The sequence below is a fragment of the Oncorhynchus masou genome, unplaced genomic scaffold, assembly GCF_036934945.1.
Source record: "Oncorhynchus masou masou isolate Uvic2021 unplaced genomic scaffold, UVic_Omas_1.1 unplaced_scaffold_1124, whole genome shotgun sequence".
Taxonomy (NCBI): domain Eukaryota; kingdom Metazoa; phylum Chordata; class Actinopteri; order Salmoniformes; family Salmonidae; genus Oncorhynchus; species Oncorhynchus masou.
In genome coordinates, this window is record NW_027000976.1 from 117,501 (window position 1) to 141,599 (window position 24,099).

General features: G+C 47.2%; 1 protein-coding gene across 3 annotated transcripts in view; it reads left to right on the forward strand.

Moving 5' to 3' along the window:
• Positions 1-24,099, forward strand: part of LOC135529227 (SH2/SH3 adapter protein Nck1-like) — an 86,698-nt gene that overhangs the window by 41,984 nt on the left and 20,615 nt on the right. The gene's annotated exons all lie outside the window — the stretch shown is intronic.

The window sequence follows — 24,099 nt, forward strand, 5'->3', positions numbered from 1 at the left end:
CTCTCTGGTTTCGGGAGTTTTACACAATGTAAGAACAAGCGGTGTTGTGTGTTAGTTAGTTGGTGCTGTCTGTGTGTTTTTAAACCAAGCTGGTGAAACGGGGCGGATGTGAGTCGGAAAGCCCGATGCTAAAGCCCGATGCTAAAGCCCGATGCTAAAACCTGGAATTGGTGCCACACACACACACACACACACACACGACCCTCTGTAATCCTACTACGCTGGAGTGGGCTGTAGTTTTCTACGCTGAGGTGGGCTGTAGTTTTCTACGCTGAGGTGGGCTGTAGTTTTCTACGCTGAGGTGGGCTGTAGTTTTCTACGCTGAGGTGGGCTGTAGTTTTCTACGCTGAGGTGGGCTGTAGTTTTCTACGCTGAGGTGGGCTGTAGTTTTCTACGCTGAGGTGGGCTGTAGTTTTCTACGCTGAGGTGGGCTGTAGTTTTCTACGCTGAGGTGGGCTGTAGTTTTCTACGCTGAGGTGGGCTGTAGTTTTCTACGCTGAGGTGGGCTGTAGTTTTCTACGCTGGGGTGGGCTGTAGTTTTCTACGCTGGGGTGGGCTGTAGTTTTCTACGCTGGGGTGGGCTGTAGTTTTCTACGCTGGGGTGGGCTGTAGTTTTCACGCTGGGGTGGGCTGTAGTTTTACGCTGGGGTGGGCTGTAGTTTTCTACGCTGGGGTGGGCTGTAGTTTTCTACGCTGGGGTGGGCTGTAGTTTTCTACGCTGGGGTGGGCTGTAGTTTTCTACGCTGGGGTGGGCTGTAGTTTTCTACGCTGGGGTGGGCTGTAGTTTTCTACGCTGGGGTGGGCTGTAGTTTTCTACGCTGGGGTGGGCTGTAGTTTTCTACGCTGGGGTGGGCTGTAGTTTTCTACGCTGGGGTGGGCTGTAGTTTTCTACGCTGGGGTGGGCTGTAGTTTTCTACGCTGGGGTGGGCTGTAGTTTTCTACGCTGGGGTGGGCTGTAGTTTTCTACGCTGGGGTGGGCTGTAGTTTTCTACGCTGGGGTGGGCTGTAGTTTTCTACGCTGGGGTGGGCTGTAGTTTTCTACGCTGGGGTGGGCTGTAGTTTTCTACGCTGGGGTGGGCTGTAGTTTTCTACGCTGGGGTGGGCTGTAGTTTTCTACGCTGGGGTGGGCTGTAGTTTTCTACGCTGGGGTGGGCTGTAGTTTTCTACGCTGGGGTGGGCTGTAGTCTTGTGGTCTATAGTGGGCTGTAGTCTTGTGGTCTATAGTGGGCTGTAGTCTTGTGGTCTATAGTGGGCTGTAGTCTTGTGGTCTATAGTGGGCTGTAGTCTTGTGGTCTATAGTGGGCTGTAGTCTTGTGGTCTATAGTGGGCTGTAGTCTTGTGGTCTATAGTGGGCTGTAGTCTATGCTGCCCTACTAAGAGAAAAGGTAGTAACTGCTCTGAGAAAAATGTATTTTATTTATCCTGCTTTCACAGTAACCTTATGCTGATAACATGACCCCCATTTTCTCCTGAACAATAGAGGCAGGACACTTGTCCACATGATTAAGCATGTTTTAATGGAGCAATAATTACATGGACGCATTTAGACCAAATGAGTTAGTTACTGCCTTTTTGCTCGTTAGGGCTGTAGTCTATAGTGGGCTGTAGTCTATAGTGGGCTGTAGTCTATAGTGGGCTGTAGTCTTGTAGTCTATAGTGGGCTGTAGTCTATAGTGGGCTGTAGTCTATAGTGGGCTGTAGTATTGTAGTCTATAGTGGGCTGTAGTCTTGTAGTCTATAGTGGGCTGTAGTCTATAGTGGGCTGTAGTATTGTAGTCTATAGTGGGCTGTAGTCTTGTAGTCTATAGTGGGCTGTGGTCTATAGTGGGCTGTAGTCTTGTAGTCTTGTGGGCTGTAATCTTGTGGTCTATAGTGGGCTGCAGTCTTGTGGTCTATAGTGGGCTGTAGTCTTGTGGTCTATAGTGGGCTGTGGTCTATAGTGGGCTGTTGTCTTGTGGGCTGTAGTCTTGTGGTCTATAGTGGGCTGTAGTCTTGTGGGCTGTGGTCTATAGTGGGCTGTAGTCGTGTGGTCTATAGTGGGCTGTAGTCTTGTGGTCTATAATGGGCTGTAGTCTTGTGGTCTATAGTGGGCTGTTGTCTTGTGGTCTATAGTGGGCTGTTGTCTTGTGGTCTATAGTGGGCTGTTGTCTTGTGGTCTATAGTGGGCTGTTGTCTTGTGGTCTATAGTGGGCTGTTGTCTTGTGGTCTATATTGGGCTGTTGTCTTGTGATCTATAGTGGGCTGTAGTCTTGTGGTCTATATTGGGCTGTAGTCTTGTGGTCTATAGTGGGCTGTAGTCTTGTGGTCTATATTGGGCTGTAGTCTTGTGGTCTGTAGTCTTGTGGTCTATAGTGGGCTGTGGTCTATAGTGGGCTGTAGTCTTGTGGTCTATAGTGGGCTGTTGTCTTGTGGTCTATAGTGGGCTGTAGTCTTGTGGTCTATAGTGGGCTGTAGTCTTGTGGGCTGTAGTCTTGTGGGCTGTAGTCTTGTGGTCTATAGTGGGCTGTAGTCTTGTGGTCTATAGTGGGCTGTAGTCTTGTGGTCTATAGTGGGCTGTAGTTTTGTGGTCTATAGTGGGCTGTAGTCTTGTGGGCTATTGTCTTGTGGGCTGTAGTCTTGAGGTCTGTAGTGGGCTGTAGTCTTGTGGTCTATAGTGGGCTGTAGTCTTGTGGGCTGTTGTCTTGTGGGCTGTAGTCTTGTGGGCTGTAGTCTTGTGGTCTATAGTGGGCTGTAGTCTTGTGGTCTATAGTGGGCTGCAGTCTTGTGGGCTGTAATCTTGTGGTCTATAGTGGGCTGTAGTCTTGTGGTCTATAGTGGGCTGTAGTCTTGTGGGCTGTAGTCTTGTGGTCTATAGTGGTCTGTAGTCTTGTGGTCTGTAGTCTTGTGGTCTATAGTCTTGTGGGCTGTAGTCTTGTGGGCTGTAGTCTTGTTGGATGTAGTCTTGTGGGCTGTAGTCTTGTGGTCTATAGTGGGCTGTAGTCTTGTGGGCTGTAGTCTTGTGGTCTATAGTGGGCTGTAGTCTTGTGGTCTATAGTGGGCTGTAGTCTTGTGGGCTGTTGTCTTGTGGTCTATAGTGGGCTGTAGTCTTGTGGTCTATAGTGGGCTGTAGTCTTGTGGTCTATAGTGGGCTGTAGTCTTGTGGGCTGTAGTCTTGTGGTCTATAGTGGGCTGTAGTCTTGTGGGCTGTAGTCTTGTGGTCTATAGTCTTGTGGGCTGTAGTCTTGTGGGCTGTAGTCTTGTTGGATGTAGTCTTGTGGGCTGTAGTCTTGTGGTCTATAGTGGGCTGTAGTCTTGTGGGCTGTAGTCTTGTGGTCTATAGTGGGCTGTAGTCTTGTGGTCTATAGTGGGCTGTAGTCTTGTGGGCTGTTGTCTTGTGGTCTATAGTGGGCTGTAGTCTTGTGGTCTATAGTGGTCTGTAGTCTTGTGGTCTATAGTGGGCTGTAGTCTTGTGGGCTGTAGTCTTGTGGTCTATAGTGGGCTGTAGTCTTGTGGTCTATAGTGGGCTGTAGTCTTGTGGTCTATAGTGGGCTGTAGTCTTGTGGTCTATAGTGGGCTGTAGTCTTGTGGTCTATAGTGGGCTGTAGTCTTGTGGTCTATAGTGGGCTGTAGTCTTGTGGTCTATAGTGGGCTGTAGTCTTGTGGTCTATAGTGGGCTGTAGTCTTGTGGTCTATAGTGGGCTGTAGTCTTGTGGTCTATAGTGGGCTGTAGTCTTGTGGGCTGTAGTCTTGTGGTCTATAGTGGGCTGTAGTCTTGTGGTCTATAGTGGGCTGTAGTCTTGTGGTCTATAGTGGGCTGTAGTCTTGTGGTCTATAGTGGGCTGTAGTCTTGTGGGCTGTAGTCTTGTGGTCTATAGTGGGCTGTAGTCTTGTGGTCTATAGTGGGCTGTAGTCTTGTGGGCTGTAGTCTTGTGGTCTATAGTGGGCTGTAGTCTTGTGGTCTATAGTGGGCTGTAGTCTTGTGGTCTATAGTGGGCTGTAGTCTTGTGGTCTATAGTGGGCTGTAGTCTTGTGGTCTATAGTGGGCTGTAGTCTTGTGGTCTATAGTGGGCTGTAGTCTTGTGGGCTGTAGTCTTGTGGTCTATAGTGGGCTGTAGTCTTGTGGTCTATAGTGGGCTGTAGTCTTGTGGTCTATAGTGGGCTGTGGTCTATAGTGGGCTGTGGTCTATAGTGGGCTGTGGTCTATAGTGGGCTGTGGTCTTGTGGTCTATAGTGGGCTGTATTCTTGTGGTCTATAGTGGGCTGTTGTCTTGTGGTCTATAGTGGGCTGTAGTCTTGTGGGCTGTGGTCTATAGTGGGCTGTTGTCTTGTGGTCTATAGTGGGCTGTAGTCTTGTGGTCTATAGTGGGTTGTAGTCTTGTGGGCTGTAGTCTTGTTGGCTGTAGTCTTGTGGTCTATAGTGGGCTGTAGTCTTGTGGTCTATAGTGGGCTGTAGTCTTGTGGGCTGTAGTCTTGTGGTCTAGTGGGCTGTAGTCTTGTGGGCTGTTGTCTTGTGGTCTATAGTGGGCTGTAGTCTTGTGGTCTATAGTGGGCTGTGGTCTATAGTGGGCTGTAGTCTTGTGGTCTATAGTGGTCTATAGTGGGCTGTAGTCTTGTGGGCTGTAGTCTATAGTGGGCTGTTGTCTTGTGGTCTATAGTGGGCTGTAGTCTTGTGGGCTGTAGTCTTGTGGTCTATAGTCTTGTGGGCTGTAGTCTTGTGGGCTGTAGTCTTGTTGGATGTAGTCTTGTGGGCTGTAGTCTATAGTGGGCTGTGGTCTATAGTGGGCTGTAGTCTATAGTGGGCTGTGGTCTATAGTGGGCTGTAGTCTTGTGGGCTGTAGTCTATAGTGGGCTGTTGTCTTGTGGTCTATAGTGGGCTGTAGTCTTGTGGGCTGTAGTCTTGTGGTCTATAGTGGGTTGTAGTCTTGTGGTCTGTAGTCTTGTGGTCTAGTCTTGTGGTCTTTAGTGGGCTGTAGTCTTGTGGGCTGTTGTCTTGTGGTCTATAGTGGGCTGTAGTCTTGTGGGCTGTTGTCTTGTGGTCTATAGTGGGCTGTAGTCTTGTGGTCTATAGTGGGCTGTAGTCTTGTGGTCTATAGTGGGCTGTAGTTTTGTGGTCTATAGTGGGCTGTAGTCTTGTGGGCTATTGTCTTGTGGGCTGTAGTCTTGAGGTCTGTAGTGGGCTGTAGTCTTGTGGTCTATAGTGGGCTGTAGTCTTGTGGGCTGTTGTCTTGTGGGCTGTAGTCTTGTGGGCTGTAGTCTTGTGGTCTATAGTGGGCTGTAGTCTTGTGGTCTATAGTGGGCTGCAGTCTTGTGGGCTGTAATCTTGTGGTCTATAGTGGGCTGTAGTCTTGTGGTCTATAGTGGGCTGTAGTCTTGTGGGCTGTAGTCTTGTGGTCTATAGTGGTCTGTAGTCTTGTGGTCTGTAGTCTTGTGGTCTATAGTCTTGTGGGCTGTAGTCTTGTGGGCTGTAGTCTTGTTGGATGTAGTCTTGTGGGCTGTAGTCTTGTGGTCTATAGTGGGCTGTAGTCTTGTGGTCTATAGTGGGCTGTGGTCTATAGTGGGCTGTAGTCTTGTGGTCTATAGTGGGCTGTGGTCTATAGTGGGCTGTAGTCTTGTGGGCTGTAGTCTATAGTGGGCTGTTGTCTTGTGGTCTATAGTGGGCTGTAGTCTTGTGGGCTGTAGTCTTGTGGTCTATAGTGGGTTGTAGTCTTGTGGTCTGTAGTCTTGTGGTCTAGTCTTGTGGTCTTTAGTGGGCTGTAGTCTTGTGGGCTGTTGTCTTGTGGTCTATAGTGGGCTGTAGTCTTGTGGGCTGTTGTCTTGTGGTCTATAGTGGGCTGTGGTCTATAGTGGGCTGTAGTCTTGTGGTCTATAGTGGGCTGTAGTCTTGTGGTCTATAGTGGGCTGTAGTCTTGTGGTCTATAGTGGGCTGTAGTCTTGTGGTCTATAGTGGGCTGTAGTCTTGTGGTCTATAGTGGGCTGTAGTCTTGTGGTCTATAGTGGGCTGTAGTCTTGTGGGCTGTAGTCTTGTGGTCTATAGTGGGCTGTAGTCTTGTGGTCTATAGTGGGCTGTAGTCTTGTGGTCTATAGTGGGCTGTAGTCTTGTGGTCTATAGTGGGCTGTAGTCTTGTGGTCTATAGTGGGCTGTAGTCTTGTGGTCTATAGTGGGCTGTGGTCTATAGTGGGCTGTAGTCTTGTGGTCTATAGTGGGCTGTGGTCTATAGTGGGCTGTAGTCTTGTGGGCTGTAGTCTATAGTGGGCTGTTGTCTTGTGGTCTATAGTGGGCTGTAGTCTTGTGGGCTGTAGTCTTGTGGTCTATAGTGGGTTGTAGTCTTGTGGTCTGTAGTCTTGTGGTCTAGTCTTGTGGTCTTTAGTGGGCTGTAGTCTTGTGGGCTGTTGTCTTGTGGTCTATAGTGGGCTGTAGTCTTGTGGGCTGTTGTCTTGTGGTCTATAGTGGGCTGTAGTCTTGTGGTCTATAGTGGGCTGTAGTCTTGTGGTCTATAGTGGGCTGTAGTCTTGTGGTCTATAGTGGGCTGTAGTCTTGTGGGCTGTAGTCTTGTGGTCTATAGTGGGCTGTAGTCTTGTGGTCTATAGTGGGCTGTAGTCTTGTGGTCTATAGTGGGCTGTAGTCTTGTGGTCTATAGTGGGCTGTAGTCTTGTGGTCTATAGTGGGCTGTAGTCTTGTGGGCTGTAGTCTTGTGGTCTATAGTGGGCTGTAGTCTTGTGGGCTGTAGTCTTGTGGTCTATAGTGGGCTGTAGTCTTGTGGTCTATAGTGGGCTGTAGTCTTGTGGTCTATAGTGGGCTGTAGTCTTGTGGTCTATAGTGGGCTGTAGTCTTGTGGTCTATAGTGGGCTGTAGTCTTGTGGTCTATAGTGGGCTGTAGTCTTGTGGTCTATAGTGGGCTGTAGTCTTGTGGGCTGTAGTCTTGTGGTCTATAGTGGGCTGTAGTCTTGTGGTCTATAGTGGGCTGTAGTCTTGTGGTCTATAGTGGGCTGTGGTCTATAGTGGGCTGTGGTCTATAGTGGGCTGTGGTCTATAGTGGGCTGTGGTCTATAGTGGGCTGTGGTCTTGTGGTCTATAGTGGGCTGTATTCTTGTGGTCTATAGTGGGCTGTTGTCTTGTGGTCTATAGTGGGCTGTAGTCTTGTGGGCTGTGGTCTATAGTGGGCTGTTATCTTGTGATCTATAGTGGGCTGTAGTCTTGTGGTCTATAGTGGGTTGTAGTCTTGTGGGCTGTAGTCTTGTTGGCTGTAGTCTTGTGGTCTATAGTGGTCTATAGTGGGCTGTAGTCTTGTGGGCTGTAGTCTTGTGGTCTATAGTGGGCTGTAGTCTTGTGGTCTAGTGGGCTGTAGTCTTGTGGGCTGTTGTCTTGTGGTCTATAGTGGGCTGTAGTCTTGTGGTCTATAGTGGGCTGTGGTCTATAGTGGGCTGTAGTCTTGTGGTCTATAGTGGGCTGTGGTCTATAGTGGGCTGTAGTCTTGTGGGCTGTAGTCTATAGTGGGCTGTTGTCTTGTGGTCTATAGTGGGCTGTAGTCTTGTGGGCTGTAGTCTTGTGGTCTATAGTGGGTTGTAGTCTTGTGGTCTGTAGTCTTGTGGTCTAGTCTTGTGGTCTTTAGTGGGCTGTAGTCTTGTGGTCTGTAGTCTTGTGGTCTAGTCTTGTGGTCTTTAGTGGGCTGTAGTCTTGTGGGCTGTTGTCTTGTGGTCTATAGTGGGCTGTAGTCTTGTGGGCTGTTGTCTTGTGGTCTATAGTGGGCTGTAGTCTTGTGGTCTATAGTGGGCTGTAGTCTTGTGGTCTATAGTGCTGCAGTTTTACTGGATAATAATCCATTCTAGTTTATTATCCTTGTTTTGGAACCAAAGAGTATTTGGAAAGACGACGAAGCCGTAAACAAGTCTAGCTGGTTTCAGTCTGTAGAGTACATGTCATTTAAGGGGGGCTAGTCGTCTGACTCCCATGTAGCCCAGGGAGGGTCCCTGCTTGGAGGGGCTCTGGTTAGTGGGTCAGCCCTCCCGCTGTGTCGATTGATGATTCAAGGGTATCGCCTCCTCAGCCAGTTATCAGGAACAAGAATGTGATTACAGAGATGCTTCTTTACCCCTCTCTTTACCCTCCCCTCCCCTCTCTTTACCCTCCCCTCCTCTCTCTTTACCCTCCCCTCTCTTTACCCTCCCCTCCCCTCTCTTTACCCTCCCCTCCCCTCTCTTTACCCTCCCCTCTCTTTACCCTCCCCTCTCTTTACCCTCCCCTCTCTTTACCCTCCCCTCACTTTACCCTCCCCTCACTTTACCCTCCCCTCCTCTCTCTTTACCCTCCCCTCTCTTTACCCTCCCCTCCCCTCTCTTTACCCCCTCCCTCTCTTTACCCCCTCCTCTCTCTTTACCCTCCCCCTCCTCTCTCTTTACCCCCCCTCCCTCTCTTTACCCTCCCTCCTCTCTCTTTACCCATCCTCTCTCTTTACCCCTCCTCTCTCTTCACCCCTCCTCTCTCTTTACCCTCCCCTCTCTCTCTTTACCCCTCCCCTCTCTCTCTTTACCCCTACCCTCTCTCTCTTTACCCCTACCCCCTCTCTCTTTACCCTCCTCCTCTTCCTCTCTTTACCCCTCTCTTTACCCTCCCCTCCCCTCTCTTTACCCCTCCCCTCTTTTTACCCCTACCCTCTCTTTACCCCTACCCTCTCTCTCTCTTTACCCCTACCCTCTCTCTCTCTTTACCCCTACCCTCTCTCTCTTTACCCCTACCCTCTCTCTCTCTTTACCCCTACCCTCTCTCTCTCTTTACCCCTACCCTCTCTCTCTTTACCCCTACCCTCTCTCTCTCTTTACCCCTACCCTCTCTCTCTCTTTACCCCTACCCTCTCTCTCTCTTTACCCCATACCCTCTCTCTCTTTACCCCTACCCTCTCTCTCTTTACCCCTACCCTCTCTCTCTCTCTCTTTACCCCTACCCCTCTCTCTCTCTTTACCCCCTCCCCCCTTTACCCCTCCCCCTCTTTACCCCTCCCCCCTCTTTACCCCTCCCCCTCTTTACCCCTCCCCCCTCTTTACCCCTCCCCCTCTTTACCCTCCCCCTCTTTACCCTCCCCCTCTTTACCCTCTCTCTTTACCCTCTCTCTCTTTACCCCTACCCTCTCTCTCTTTACCCTCCTCCTCTTCCTCTCTTTACCCCTCTCTTTACCCTCCCCTCTCTTTACCCCTCCCCTCTCTTTACCCCTCCCCTCTCTTTACCCCTCCCCTCTCTTTACCCCTACCCTCTCTTTACCCCTACCCTCTCTCTCTCTTTACCCCTACCCTCTCTCTCTCTCTTTACCCCTACCCTCTCTCTCTCTCTTTACCCCTACCCTCTCTCTCTTTACCCCTACCCTCTCTCTCTCTTTACCCCTACCCTCTCTCTCTCTTTACCCCTACCCTCTCTCTCTCTTTACCCCTACCCTCTCTCTCTCTCTTTACCCCTACCCTCTCTCTCTCTTTACCCCTACCCTCTCTCTCTCTTTACCCCTACCCTCTCTCTCTCTTTACCCCTACCCTCTCTCTCTCTCTCTTTACCCCTACCCTCTCTCTCTCTTTCCCCCTACCCTCTCTCTCTCTCTCTTTACCCCTACCCTCTCTCTCTCTTTACCCCTACCCTCTCTTTACCCCTCCCCCTCTTTACCCCTCCCCCTCTTACCCCCCCTCCCCCTCTTTACCCCTCCCCCTCTTTACCCCTCCCCCTCTTTACCCCCCTCCCCCTCTTTACCCCTCCCCCCTCTTTACCCCCTCCCCCTCTTTACCCTCCCCCCTCTTTACCCTCTCCCCCTCTCTTTACCCTCCCCTCTCTTTACCCTCCCCTCTCTTTACCCTACCCTCTCTTTACCCTACCCTCTCTTTACCCTACCCTCTCTTTACCCTCCCCTCTCTTTACCCTCCCCCTCTCTTTACCCTCCCCCTCTCTTTACCTCTACCCTCCTCTCTCTTTACCCCTACCCTCTCTCTCTTTACCCCTACCCTCTCTCTCTTTACCCTCCTCTTCCTCTCTTTACCCTCCTCTTCCTCTCTTTACCCTACCCTCTCTCTCTTTACCTTCCTCCTCTCTCTCTTTACCCCTACCCTCTCTCTCTTTACCCTCCTCCTCTTCCTCTCTTTACCCTCCCCTCCCTTTACCCTCCCCTCTCTTTACCCTCCCCCTCTCTTTACCCTCCCCTCTCTTTACCCTCCCCTCTCTTTACCCTCCCCTCTCTTTACCCTCCTCTCTCTTTACCCTCCTCTCTCTTTACCCTCCTCTCTCTTTACCCTCTCTCTCTTTACCCCTACCCTCTCTCTCTTTACCCCTACCCTCTCTCTCTTTACCCCTACCCTCTCTCTCTTTACCCTACCCTCTCTCTTTACCCTCCTCCTCTCTTTACCCTCCTCCTCTCTTTACCCTACCCTCTCTCTCTACCCCTACCCTCTCTCTCTCTACCCCTACCCTCTCTCTCTTTACCCCTACCCTCTCTCTCTTTACCCTCCTCCTCTTCCTCTCTTTACCCTACCCTCTCTCTCTTTACCCTCCCCTCCTCACTGCTATGATTCTTCTTCAAAAGGCCTGGCGGTTTAGTAATCACACTTTACTGTAGAGTAATGACTGCTCTGCCTCCTCTCTCTGTGGTGTGAGAGACGCACGCTGGTTGGGCCGAGTTGTGGTAAAGATTGTTGATTAGAGGAGCTCTTTAAAACCTTACATACCTGCTAACTAAACTATCTGAACTTTTAGGTGGTTAAACTTTGCAATCATTTGGAGCCTGGTACTCTCTCTCTATTTTCCTCTCCTCCACCCTCTTTCTCCTTTTCTGTTTCCTGTACTCACCTCCTTTCTCCCTTTCTGTTTCCTGTACTCACCTCCTTGTCCCTTTCTGTTTCCCGTACTCACCCTCTCCTTGTCCCTTTCTGTTTCCTGTAATCACCCTCTCCTTGTCCCTTTCTGTTTCCTGTAATCACCCTCTCCTTGTCCCTTTCTGTTTCCCGTACTCACCTCCTTGTCCCTTTCTGTTTCCCGTACTCACCCTCTCCTTGTCCCTTTCTGTTTCCCGTACTCACCCTCTCCTTGTCCCTTTCTGTTTCCCGTACTCACCCTCTCCTTGTCCCTTTCTGTTTCCCGTACTCACCCTCTCCTTGTCCCTTTCTGTTTCCCGTACTCACCCTCTCCTTGTCCCTTTCTGTTTCCCGTACTCACCCTCTCCTTGTCCCTTTCTGTTTCCCGTACTCACCCTCTCCTTGTCCCTTTCTGTTTCCCGTACTCACCCTCTCCTTGTCCCTTTCTGTTTCCCGTACTCACCCTCTCCTTGTCCCTTTCTGTTTCCCGTACTCACCCTCTCCTTGTCCCTTTCTGTTTCCCGTACTCACCCTCTCCTTGTCCCTTTCTGTTTCCCGTACTCACCCTCTCCTTGTCCCTTTCTGTTTCCCGTACTCACCCTCTCCTTGTCCCTTTCTGTTTCCCGTACTCACCCCTCTCCTTGTCCCTTTCTGTTTCCCGTACTCACCCTCTCCTTGTCCCTTTCTGTTTTCCGTACTCACCCTCTCCTTGTCCCTTTCTGTTTTCCGTACTCACCCTCTCCTTGTCCCTTTCTGTTTCCCGTACTCACCCTCTCCTTGTCCCTTTCTGTTTCCCGTACTCACCCTCTCCTTGTCCCTTTCTGTTTCCCGTACTCACCCTCTCCTTGTCCCTTTCTGTTTCCCGTACTCACCCTCTCCTTGTCCCTTTCTGTTTCCCGTACTCACCCTCTCCTTGTCCCTTTCTGTTTCCCGTACTCACCCTCTCCTTGTCCCTTTCTGTTTCCCGTACTCACCCTCTCCTTGTCCCTTTCTGTTTCCCGTACTCACCCTCTCCTTGTCCCTTTCTGTTTCCCGTACTCACCCTCTCCTTGTCCCTTTCTGTTTCCCGTACTCACCCTCTCCTTGTCCCTTTCTGTTTCCCGTACTCACCCTCTCCTTGTCCCTTTCTGTTTCCCGTACTCACCCTCCCTCTCCTTGTCCCTTTCTGTTTCCCGTACTCACCCTCTCCTTGTCCCTTTCTGTTTCCCGTACTCACCCTCTCCTTGTCCCTTTCTGTTTCCCGTACTCACCCTCTCCTTGTCCCTTTCTGTTTCCCGTAATCACCCTCTCCTTGTCCCTTTCTGTTTCCCGTAATCACCCTCTCCTTGTCCCTTTCTGTTTCCCGTACTCACCCTCTCCTTGTCCCTTTCTGTTTCCCGTACTCACCCTCTCCTTGTCCCTTTCTGTTTCCCGTACTCACCCTCTCCTTGTCCCTTTCTGTTTCCCGTACTCACCCTCTCCTTGTCCCTTTCTGTTTCCCGTACTCACCCTCTCCTTGTCCCTTTCTGTTTCCCGTACTCACCCTCTCCTTGTCCCTTTCTGTTTCCCGTACTCACCCTCTCCTTGTCCCTTTCTGTTTCCCGTACTCACCCTCTCCTTGTCCCTTTCTGTTTCCCGTACTCACCCTCACCCTCTCCTTGTCCCTTTCTGTTTCCCGTACTCACCCTCTCCTTGTCCCTTTCTGTTTCCCGTACTCACCCTCTCCTTGTCCCTTTCTGTTTCCCGTACTCACCCTCTCCTTGTCCCTTTCTGTTTCCCGTACTCACCCTCTCCTTGTCCCTTTCTGTTTCCCGTACTCACCCTCTCCTTGTCCCTTTCTGTTTCCCGTACTCACCCTCTCCTTGTCCCTTTCTGTTTCCCGTACTCACCCTCTCCTTGTCCCTTTCTGTTTCCCGTACTCACCCTCTCCTTGTCCCTTTCTGTTTCCCGTACTCACCCTCTCCTTGTCCCTTTCTGTTTCCCGTACTCACCCTCTCCTTGTCCCTTTCTGTTTCCGTACTCACCCTCTCCTTGTCCCTTTCTGTTTCCCGTACTCACCCTCTCCTTGTCCCTTTCTGTTTCCCGTACTCACCCTCTCCTTGTCCCTTTCTGTTTCCCGTACTCACCCTCTCCTTGTCCCTTTCTGTTTCCCGTACTCACCCTCTCCTTGTCCCTTTCTGTTTCCCGTACTCACCCTCTCCTTGTCCCTTTCTGTTTCCCGTACTCACCCTCTCCTTGTCCCTTTCTGTTTCCCGTACTCACCCTCTCCTTGTCCCTTTCTGTTTCCCGTACTCACCCTCTCCTTGTCCCTTTCTGTTTCCCGTACTCACCCTCTCCTTGTCCCTTTCTGTTTCCCGTACTCACCCTCTCCTTGTCCCTTTCTGTTTCCCGTACTCACCCTCTCCTTGTCCCTTTCTGTTTCCCGTACTCACCCTCTCCTTGTCCCTTTCTGTTTCCCGTACTCACCCTCTCCTTGTCCCTTTCTGTTTCCCGTACTCACCCTCTCCTTGTCCCTTTCTGTTTCCCGTACTCACCCTCTCCTTGTCCCTTTCTGTTTCCCGTACTCACCCTCTCCTTGTCCCTTTTTCTGTTTCTTGTTCTGATGAGGAACCATGATGTTGATTCTTCCAGGTATTTAATTATTATATATGAATTGTTATTATATTCCAGCACCTATTAAACTGTTAGAACTGTTAAGGCCCTGTGTATTGATGAGTAAGTCTGATTGACCCCTAACCCCTAACCCTGACCCCTAACCCTAACTTCTAACCCCTAACCCTAACTGTAAATTGAGAAATTATGCGACTTAAACTGAACAAAAAAGATTGTATTATGAAACTAAGATAAATGACCAAGTATGAATGATTTAACTCTTTCATTGAATCAGATGGCTCATTCATCACAAAACCTTTTGATGTTGCCAATCATATGAATGATTACTTCATTGTCAAAGTGGTCAAACTTAGGCAGGAAATGCCAACAACAGTGAGTCATCATATTTATGCATAAAAAAAACAAGTAATGAAAGAAAATCATTGCAATTTTAGTATTTCATAAAGTTAGTGTGGGTTAGGTGTTATCGATCAATAATGACAAACCTCCTGGCATTGACCACTTAGATGGAAAGCTACTGAGGATGGTGGGAGTGGCTATAGACTCAGCCATCTGTCATATCTTTCTGGGGGTGTAACAGGTGGGTCTGGACAGGGTGATGTAGTTGATGGGGGTGTAACAGGTGGGTCTGGACAGGGTGATGTAGTTGATGGGGGTGTAACAGGTGGGTCTGGACAGGGTGATGTAGTTGATGAGGGTGTAACAGGTGGGTCTGGACAGGGTGATGTAGTTGATGGGGGTGTAACAGGTGGGTCTGGACAGAGTGATGTAGTTGATGGGGGTGTAACAGGTGGGTCTGGACAGAGTGATGTAGTTGATGGGGGTGTAACAGGTGGGTCTGGACAGAGTGATGTAGTTGATGGGGGTGTAACAGGTGGGTCTGGACAGGGTGATGTAGTTGATGGGGGTGTAACAGGTGGGTCTGGACAGAGTGATGTAGTTGATGGGGGTGTAACAGGTGGGTCTGGACAGGGTGATGTAGTTGATGGGGGTGTAACAGGTGGGTCTGGACAGGGTGATGTAGTTGATGGGGGTGTAACAGGTGGGTCTGGCCAGGGTGATGTAGTTGATGGGGGTGTAACAGGTGGGTCTGGCCAGGGTGATGTAGTTGATGGGGGTGTAACAGGTGGGTCTGGACAGTGATGTAGTTGATGGGGGTGTAACAGGTGGGTCTGGACAGGGTGATGTAGTTGATGGGGGTGTAACAGGTGGGTCTGGACAGGGTGATGTAGTTGATGGGGGTGTAACAGGTGGGTCTGGACAGAGTGATGTAGTTGATGGGGGTGTAACAGGTGGGTCTGGACAGGGTGATGTAGTTGATGGGGGTGTAACAGGTGGGTCTGGACAGGGTGATGTAGTTGATGGGGGTGTAACAGGTGGGTCTGGACAGAGTGATGTAGTTGATGGGGGTGTAACAGGTGGGTCTGGACAGGGTGATGTAGTTGATGGGGGTGTAACAGGTGGGTCTGGACAGGGTGATGTAGTTGATGGGGGTGTAACAGGTGGGTCTGGACAGAGTGATGTAGTTGATGGGGTGTAACAGGTGGGTCTGGACAGGGTGATGTAGTTGATGGGGGTGTAACAGGTGGGTCTGGACAGGGTGATGTAGTTGATGGGGGTGTAACAGGTGGGTCTGGACAGGGTGATGTAGTTGATGGGGGTGTAACAGGTGGGTCTGGACAGGGTGATGTAGTTGATGGGGGTGTGAGCAATGTGGTCTGGACAGGGTGATGTTGTTGATGGGGGTGGGCGTGTAAACAGGTGGGTCTGGACAGTGATGTAGTTGATGAGGGTGTAAACAGGTGGGTCTGGACAGTGATGTAGTTGATGGGGGTGTAACAGGTGGGTCTGGACAGGGTGATGTAGTTGATGGGGGTGTGAGCAGTGTGGTCTGGACAGGGTGATGTTGTTGATGGGGTGGGCGTGTAAACAGGTGGGTCTGGACAGTGATGTAGTTGATGGGGGTGTAACAGGTGGGTCTGGACAGGGTGATGTAGTTGATGGGGGTGTGAGCAGTGTGGTCTGGACAGGGTGATGTTGTTGATGGGGGTGGGCGTGTAAACAGGTGGGTATGGACAGAGTGATGTAGTTGATGGGGGTGTGAGCAGGTGGGTCTGGACAGAGTGATGTAGTTGATGAAGATGGGGTGTAAACAGGTGGGTATGGACAGAGTGATGAAGTTGATGAAGATGGGGGTGTAAACAGGTGGGTCTGGACAGAGTGATGTAGTTGATGAAGATGGGGGTGTAAACAGGTGGGTATGGACAGAGTGATGAAGTTGATGAAGATGGGGGTGTAAACAGGTGGGTCTGGACAGAGTGATGTAGTTGATGAAGATGGGGGTGTAAACAGGTGGGTATGGACAGAGTGATGAAGTTGATGAAGATGGGGGTGTAAACAGGTGGGTCTGGACAGAGTGATGTAGTTGATGAAGATGGGGGTGTAAACAGGTGGGTATGGACAGAGTGATGAAGATGGGGGTGTAAACAGGTGGGTCTGGACATTCAAAATTGTATAATAATAAGCAAGTCCTGCAGGCTCTAGTTTTATCCTATCTTGATTATTGTCCGGTCGTAAGTATTGCTAAGAAAGACCTCGTTAAGCTGCAGGTGGCCCACAACAGAGTGGCACGTTCTGCTCTTCATTGTGATCAGAGGGCTGATATAAATACTATGCTGCCAGTCTCTCTTGGCTCAGAGTTGAGGAGAGACTGACTGCATCACTTCTTTTTACAAGAAACATTAATATGTTGGAAATCCCAAATTGTTCGCATAGTCAATTTACACACAGCTCTGACACACACACTTACCCCACCAGACATGCCACCAGGGGTCTTTTCACAGTCCCCAATTCCAGAACAAATTCCAGAAAGTGTACAGTATTATAAAGAGCCCTTATTGCATGGAACTTCCTTCCATCTCATATTGCTCAAATAAACAACAAGCAGATAAAGCAACACCTCACGGCACAACGCCTCTCCTCTATGTGACCCAGATAGTGTGTGTGTATGTATTGATGTGTAGGCTATTTGACCCAGATAGTGTGTGTGTATGTATTAATGTGTAGGCTATTTGACCCAGATAGTGTGTGTGTGTGTATTGATGTGTAGGCTATTTGACCCAGATAGTGTGTGTGTGTGTATTGATGTGTAGGCTATTTGACCCAGATAGTGTGTGTGTGTGTATTGATGTGTAGGCTATTTGACCCAGATAGTGTGTGTGTGTGTGTATTGATGTGTAGGCTATTTGACCCAGATAGTGTGTGTGTGTATTGATGTGTAGGCTATTTGACCCAGATAGTGTGTGTATGTGTTGATGTGTAGGCTATTTGACCCAGATAGTGTGTGTATGTGTTGATGTGTAGGCTATTTGACCCAGATTGTGTGTGTGTATGTATTGATGTGTAGGCTATTTGACCCAGATAGTCTACACATCAATACATACACACACACTATATGCCTTTAATTGTTTTTGTTTAGTTCTGTCCTTGAGCTGGTCTTGTCTATTAATGTTCTGTATTATTTCATGTTCTGTGTGGACCCCAGGAAGACAAGCTTCTGCTTTTTGCAGAACAGCTGATGGGATCCTAGTAAAATACCAAATAACCTCCCTCCCTCCCTCCTCATTCTGTTTCCTGCCTTGGCCTCCTCAGCGAGGGAGCGGAAGCTCTAATTTGAGACACATTTCTCCCGAGGAGCAGCAACAGGAAGTGAGGGGGAGGCAGATGGCCGGGTCTGTTGAAGAACAGCTAGCTCCATAAACCTGATAGACAGACAGAGGACATATCCACACCACCATTTGGGGCGGCAGGTAGCCTAGTGGTTAGGGCGTTGGGACAGTTCCCGAAAGGTTGCTGGATTGAATCCCCGAGCTGACAAAGTTAACCCACTGTTCTCTGGTAGGCCATCATTGTAAATAAGAATTTGTTCTTAACTGACTTGCCTAGTTAAATAAAAAAAATATAAATATGGTCTGCTGGATAGATCACAACTACTGCATTAGTCTATAACCCTAGGAGAAGTCTCTCTATAGGATAACCCTTAGACAAGTTGATATAACCCTAGGAGAAGTCTCTCTATAGGATAACCCTTAGACAAGTTGATCTAACCCTAGGAGAAGTCTCTCTATAGGATAACCCTTAGACAAGTTGATATAACCCGAGGAGAAGTCTCTCTATAGGATAACCCTTAGACAAGTTGATATAACCCTAGGAGAAGTCTCTCTATGGGATAACCCTTAGACAAGTTGATATAACCCTAGGAGAAGTCTCTCTATGGGATAACCCTTAGACAAGTTGATATAACCCTAGGAGAAGTCTCTCTATAGACTAACCCTTAGACAAGTTGATATAACCCGAGGAGAAGTCTCTCTATAGGATAACCCTTAGATATAACCCGAGGAGAAGTCTCTCTATGGGATAACCCTTAGACAAGTTGATATAACCCGAGGAGAAGTCTCTCTATGGGATAACCCTTAGACAAGTTGATATAACCTTAGGAGAAGTCTCTGTAGGATAACCCTTAGATATAACCCTAGGAGAAGTCTCTCTGTAGGATAACCCTTAGATATAACCCGAGGAGAAGTCTCTCTATAGGATAACCCTTAGATATAACCCGAGGAGAAGTCTCTCTATGGGATAACCCTTAGACAAGTTGATATAACCCGAGGAGAAGTCTCTCTATGGGATAACCCTTAGACAAGTTGATATAACCTTAGGAGAAGTCTCTGTAGGATAACCCTTAGATATAACCCGAGGAGAAGTCTCTCTGTAGGATAACCCTTAGATATAACCCGAGGAGAAGTCTCTCTGTAGGATAACCCTTAGATATAACCCTAGGAGAAGTCTCTCTATAGGATAACCCTTAGATATAACCCTAGGAGAAGTCTCTGTAGGATAACCCTTAGACAAGTTGATATAACCCTAGGAGAAGTCTCTCTATGGGATAACCCTTAGACAAGTTGATCTAACCCTAGGAGAAGTCTCTCTATGGGATAACCCTTAGACAAATTGATATAACCCTAGGAGAAGTCTCTCTATAGGATAACCCTTAGACAAGTTGATATAACCCTAGGAGAAGTCTCTCTATAGGATAACCCTTAGACAAGTTGATATAACCCTAGGAGAAGTCTCTCTATAGACTAACCCTTAGACAAGTTGATATAACCCGAGGAGAAGTCTCTCTATAGGATAACCCTTAGATATAACCCGAGGAGAAGTCTCTCTATAGGATAACCCTTAGATATAACCCTAGGAGAAGTCTCTCTATGGGATAACCCTTAGACAAGTTGATATAACCCTAGGAGAAGTCTCTCTATGGGATAACCCTTAGACAAGTTGATATAACCCTAGGAGAAGTCTCTATAGGATAACCATTAGATATAACCCTAGGAGAAGTCTCTCTGTAGGATAACCCGTAGATATAACCCTAGGAGAAGTCTCTCTATGGGATAACCCTTAGATATAACCCTAGGAGATGTCTCTCTATGGGATAACCCTTAGCTATAACCCGAGGAGAAGTCTCTCTATGGGATAACCCTTAGACAAGTTGATATAACTTGAGGAGAAGTCTCTCTATAGGATAACCCTTAGACAAGTTGATATAACCCTAGGAGAAGTCTCTATAGGATAATAATTAGATATAACCCTAGGAGAAGTCTCTGTAGGATAACCCTTAGATATAACCCGAGGAGAAGTCTCTCTGTAGGATAACCCTTAGATATAACCCTAGGAGAAGTCTCTCTGTAGGATAACCCTTAGATATAACCCTAGGAGAAGTCTCTCTGTAGGATAACCCTTAGATATAACCCTAGGAGAAGTCTCTCTGTAGGATAACCCTTAGATATAACCCGAGGAGAAGTCTCTCTGTAGGATAACCCTTAGATATGACCCGAGGAGAAGTCTCTCTGTAGGATAACCCTTAGATATAACCCGAGGAGAAGTCTCTCTGTAGGATAACCCTTAGATATAACCCGAGGAGAAGTCTCTCTGTAGGATAACCCTTAGATATAACCCTAGGAGAAGTCTCTCTGTAGGATAACCCTTAGATATAACCCTAGGAGAAGTCTCTCTGTAGGATAACCCTTAGATATAACCCTAGGAGAAGTCTCTCTGTAGGATAACCCTTAGATATAACCCTAGGAGAAGTCTCTCTGTAGGATAACCCTTAGATATAACCCTAGGAGAAGTCTCTCTATAGGATAACCCGTAGATATAACCCTAGGAGAAGTCTCTCTATAGGATAACCCGTAGATATAACCCTAGGAGAAGTCTCTCTATAGGATAACCCGTAGATATAACCCTAGGAGAAGTCTCTCTATAGGATAACCCGTAGATATAACCCTAGGAGAAGTCTCTCTATAGGATAACCCTTAGATATAACCCTAGGAGAAGTCTCTCTATAGGATAACCCGTAGATATAACCCTAGGAGAAGTCTCTCTATAGGATAACCCGTAGATATAACCCTAGGAGAAGTCTCTCTATAGGATAACCCTTAGATATAACCCTAGGAGAAGTCTCTCTATAGGATAACCCGTAGATATAACCCTAGGAGAAGTCTCTCTATAGGATAACCCTTAGATATAACCCTAGGAGAAGTCTCTCTATAGGATAACCCTAGGAGAAGTCTCTCTATAGGATAACCCTTAGATATAACCCTAGGAAAAGTCTCTCTATAGGATAACCCGTAGATATAACCCTAGGAGAAGTCTCTCTATAGGATAACCCTTAGATATAACCCTAGGAGAAGTCTCTCTATAGGATAACCCTAGGAGAAGTCTCTCTATAGGATAACCCTTAGATATAACCCTAGGAAAAGTCTCTCTATAGGATAACCCGTAGATATAACCCTAGGAGAAGTCTCTCTATAGGATAACCCTTAGATATAACCCTAGGAAAAGTCTCTCTATAGGATAACCCGTAGATATAACCCTAGGAGAAGTCTCTCTGTAGGATAACCCTTAGATATAACCCTAGGAAAAGTCTCTCTGTAGGATAACCCTTAGATATAACCCTAGGAAAAGTCTCTCTGTAGGATAACCCTAGGAGAAGTCTCTCTATAGGATAACCCTAGGAGAAGTCTCTCTATAGGATAACCCTTAGATATAACCCTAGGAAAAGTCTCTCTATAGGATAACCCGTAGATATAACCCTAGGAGAAGTCTCTCTGTAGGATAACCCTTAGATATAACCCTAGGAAAAGTCTCTCTGTAGGATAACCCTTAGATATAACCCTAGGAGAAGTCTCTCTATAGGATAACCCTTAGATATAACCCTAGGAGAAGTCTCTCTATAGGATAACCCTTAGATATAACCCTAGGAGAAGTCTCTCTGTAGGATAACCCTTAGATATAACCCTAGGAGAAGTCTCTCTGTAGGATAACCCTTAGATATAACCCTAGGAAAAGTCTCTCTATAGGATAACCCGTAGATATAACCCTAGGAGAAGTCTCTCTATAGGATAACCCGTAGATATAACCCTAGGAGAAGTCTCTCTGTAGGATAACCCTTAGATATAACCCTAGGAAAAGTCTCTCTATAGGATAACCCGTAGATATAACCCTAGGAGAAGTCTCTCTATAGGATAACCCTTAGATATAACCCTAGGAGAAGTCTCTCTATAGGATAACCCTTAGATATAACCCTAGGAGAAGTCTCTCTATAGGATAACCCTTAGATATAACCCTAGGAGAAGTCTCTCTATAGGATAACCCTTAGATATAACCCTAGGAGAAGTCTCTCTGTAGGATAACCCTTAGATATAACCCTAGGAAAAGTCTCTCTATAGGATAACCCGTAGATATAACCCTAGGAGAAGTCTCTCTATAGGATAACCCGTAGATATAACCCTAGGAGAAGTCTCTCTGTAGGATAACCCTTAGATATAACCCTAGGAAAAGTCTCTCTATAGGATAACCCGTAGATATAACCCTAGGAGAAGTTTCTCTGTAGGATAACCCGTAGATATAACCCTAGGAGAAGTCTCTCTATAGGATAACCCGTAGATATAACCCTAGGAGAAGTCTCTCTATAGGATAACCCGTAGATATAACCCTAGGAGAAGTCTCTCTATAGGATAACCCTTAGATATAACCCTAGGAGAAGTCTCTCTATAGGATAACCCTAGGAGAAGTCTCTCTATAGGATAACCCTTAGATATAACCCTAGGAAAAGTCTCTCTATAGGATAACCCGTAGATATAACCCTAGGAGAAGTCTCTCTATAGGATAACCCTTAGATATAACCCTAGGAAAAGTCTCTATAGGATAACCCGTAGATATAACCCTAGGAGAAGTCTCTCTGTAGGATAACCCTTAGATATAACCCTAGGAAAAGTCTCTCTGTAGGATAACCCTTAGATATAACCCTAGGAAAAGTCTCTCTGTAGGATAACCCTAGGAGAAGTCTCTCTATAGGATAACCCTAGGAGAAGTCTCTCTATAGGAAAACCCTTAGATATAACCCTAGGAAAAGTCTCTCTATAGGATAACCCGTAGATATAACCCTAGGAGAAGTCTCTCTGTAGGATAACCCTTAGATATAACCCTAGGAAAAGTCTCTCTGTAGGATAACCCTTAGATATAACCCTAGGAGAAGTCTCTCTATAGGATAACCCTTAGATATAACCCTAGGAGAAGTCTCTCTATAGGATAACCCTTAGATATAACCCTAGGAGAAGTCTCTCTGTAGGATAACCCTTAGATATAACCCTAGGAGAAGTCTCTCTGTAGGATAACCCTTAGATATAACCCTAGGAAAAGTCTCTCTATAGGATAACCCGTAGATATAACCCTAGGAGAAGTCTCTCTATAGGATAACCCTAGATATAACCCTAGGAGAAGTCTCTCTGTAGGATAACCCTTAGATATAACCCTAGGAAAAGTCTCTCTATAGGATAACCCGTAGATATAACCCTAGGAGAAGTCTCTCTATAGGATAACCCTTAGATATAACCCTAGGAGAAGTCTCTCTATAGGATAACCCTTAGATATAACCCTAGGAGAAGTCTCTCTATAGGATAACCCTTAGATATAACCCTAGGAGAAGTCTCTCTATAGGATAACCCTTAGATATAACCCTAGGAGAAGTCTCTCTGTAGGATAACCCTTAGATATAACCCTAGGAAAAGTCTCTATAGGATAACCCGTAGATATAACCCTAGGAGAAGTCTCTCTATAGGATAACCCGTAGATATAACCCTAGGAGAAGTCTCTCTGTAGGATAACCCTTAGATATAACCCTAGGAAAAGTCTCTCTATAGGATAACCCGTAGATATAACCCTAGGAGAAGTTTCTCTGTAGGATAACCCGTAGATATAACCCTAGGAGAAGTCTCTCTATAGGATAACCCGTAGATATAACCCTAGGAGAAGTCTCTCTATAGGATAACCCGTAGATATAACCCTAGGAGAAGTCTCTCTATAGGATAACCCTTAGATATAACCCTAGGAGAAGTCTCTCTATAGGATAACCCTTAGATATAACCCTAGGAGAAGTCTCTCTGTAGGATAACCCTTAGATATAACCCTAGGAAAAGTCTCTCTGTAGGATAACCCTTAGATATAACCCTAGGAGAAGTCTCTCTATAGGATAACCCTTAGATATAACCCTAGGAGAAGTCTCTCTATAGGATAACCCTTAGATATAACCCTAGGAGAAGTCTCTCTGTAGGATAACCCTTAGATATAACCCTAGGAGAAGTCTCTCTGTAGGATAACCCTTAGATATAACCCTAGGAAAAGTCTCTCTATAGGATAACCCGTAGATATAACCCTAGGAGAAGTCTCTCTATAGGATAACCCGTATATATAACCCTAGGAGAAGTCTCTCTGTAGGATAACCCTTAGATATAACCCTAGGAAAAGTCTCTCTATAGGATAACCCGTAGATATAACCCTAGGAGAAGTCTCTCTATAGGATAACCCTTAGATATAACCCTAGGAGAAGTCTCTCTATAGGATAACCCTTAGATATAACCCTAGGAGAAGTCTCTCTATAGGATAACCCTTAGATATAACCCTAGGAGAAGTCTCTCTATAGGATAACCCTTAGATATAACCCTAGGAGAAGTCTCTCTGTAGGATAACCCTTAGATATAACCCTAGGAGAAGTCTCTCTATAGGATAACCCGTAGATATAACCCTAGGAGAAGTCTCTCTATAGGATAACCCGTAGATATAACCCTAGGAGAAGTCTCTCTATAGGATAACCCTTAGATATAACCCTAGGAGAAGTCTCTCTGTAGGATAACCCGTAGATATAACCCTAGGAGAAGTCTCTCTGTAGGATAACCCGTAGATATAACCCTAGGAGAAGTCTCTCTATAGGATAACCCGTAGATATAACCCTAGGAGAAGTCTCTCTGTAGGATAACCCGTAGATATAACCCTAGGAGAAGTCTCTCTGTAGGATAACCCGTAGATATAACCCTAGGAGAAGTCTCTCTATAGGATAACCCTTAGATATAACCATAGGATAACCCTTAGATATAACCCTAGGAGAAGTCTCTCTATAGGATAACCCGTAGATATAACCCTAGGAGATGTCTCTCTGTAGGATAACCCGTAGATATAACCCTAGGAGAAGTCTCTCTATAGGATAACCCGTAGATATAACCCTAGGAGAAGTCTCTCTATAGGATAACCCGTAGATATAACCCTAGGAGAAGTCTCTCTATAGGATAACCCTTAGATATAACCCTAGGAGAAGTCTCT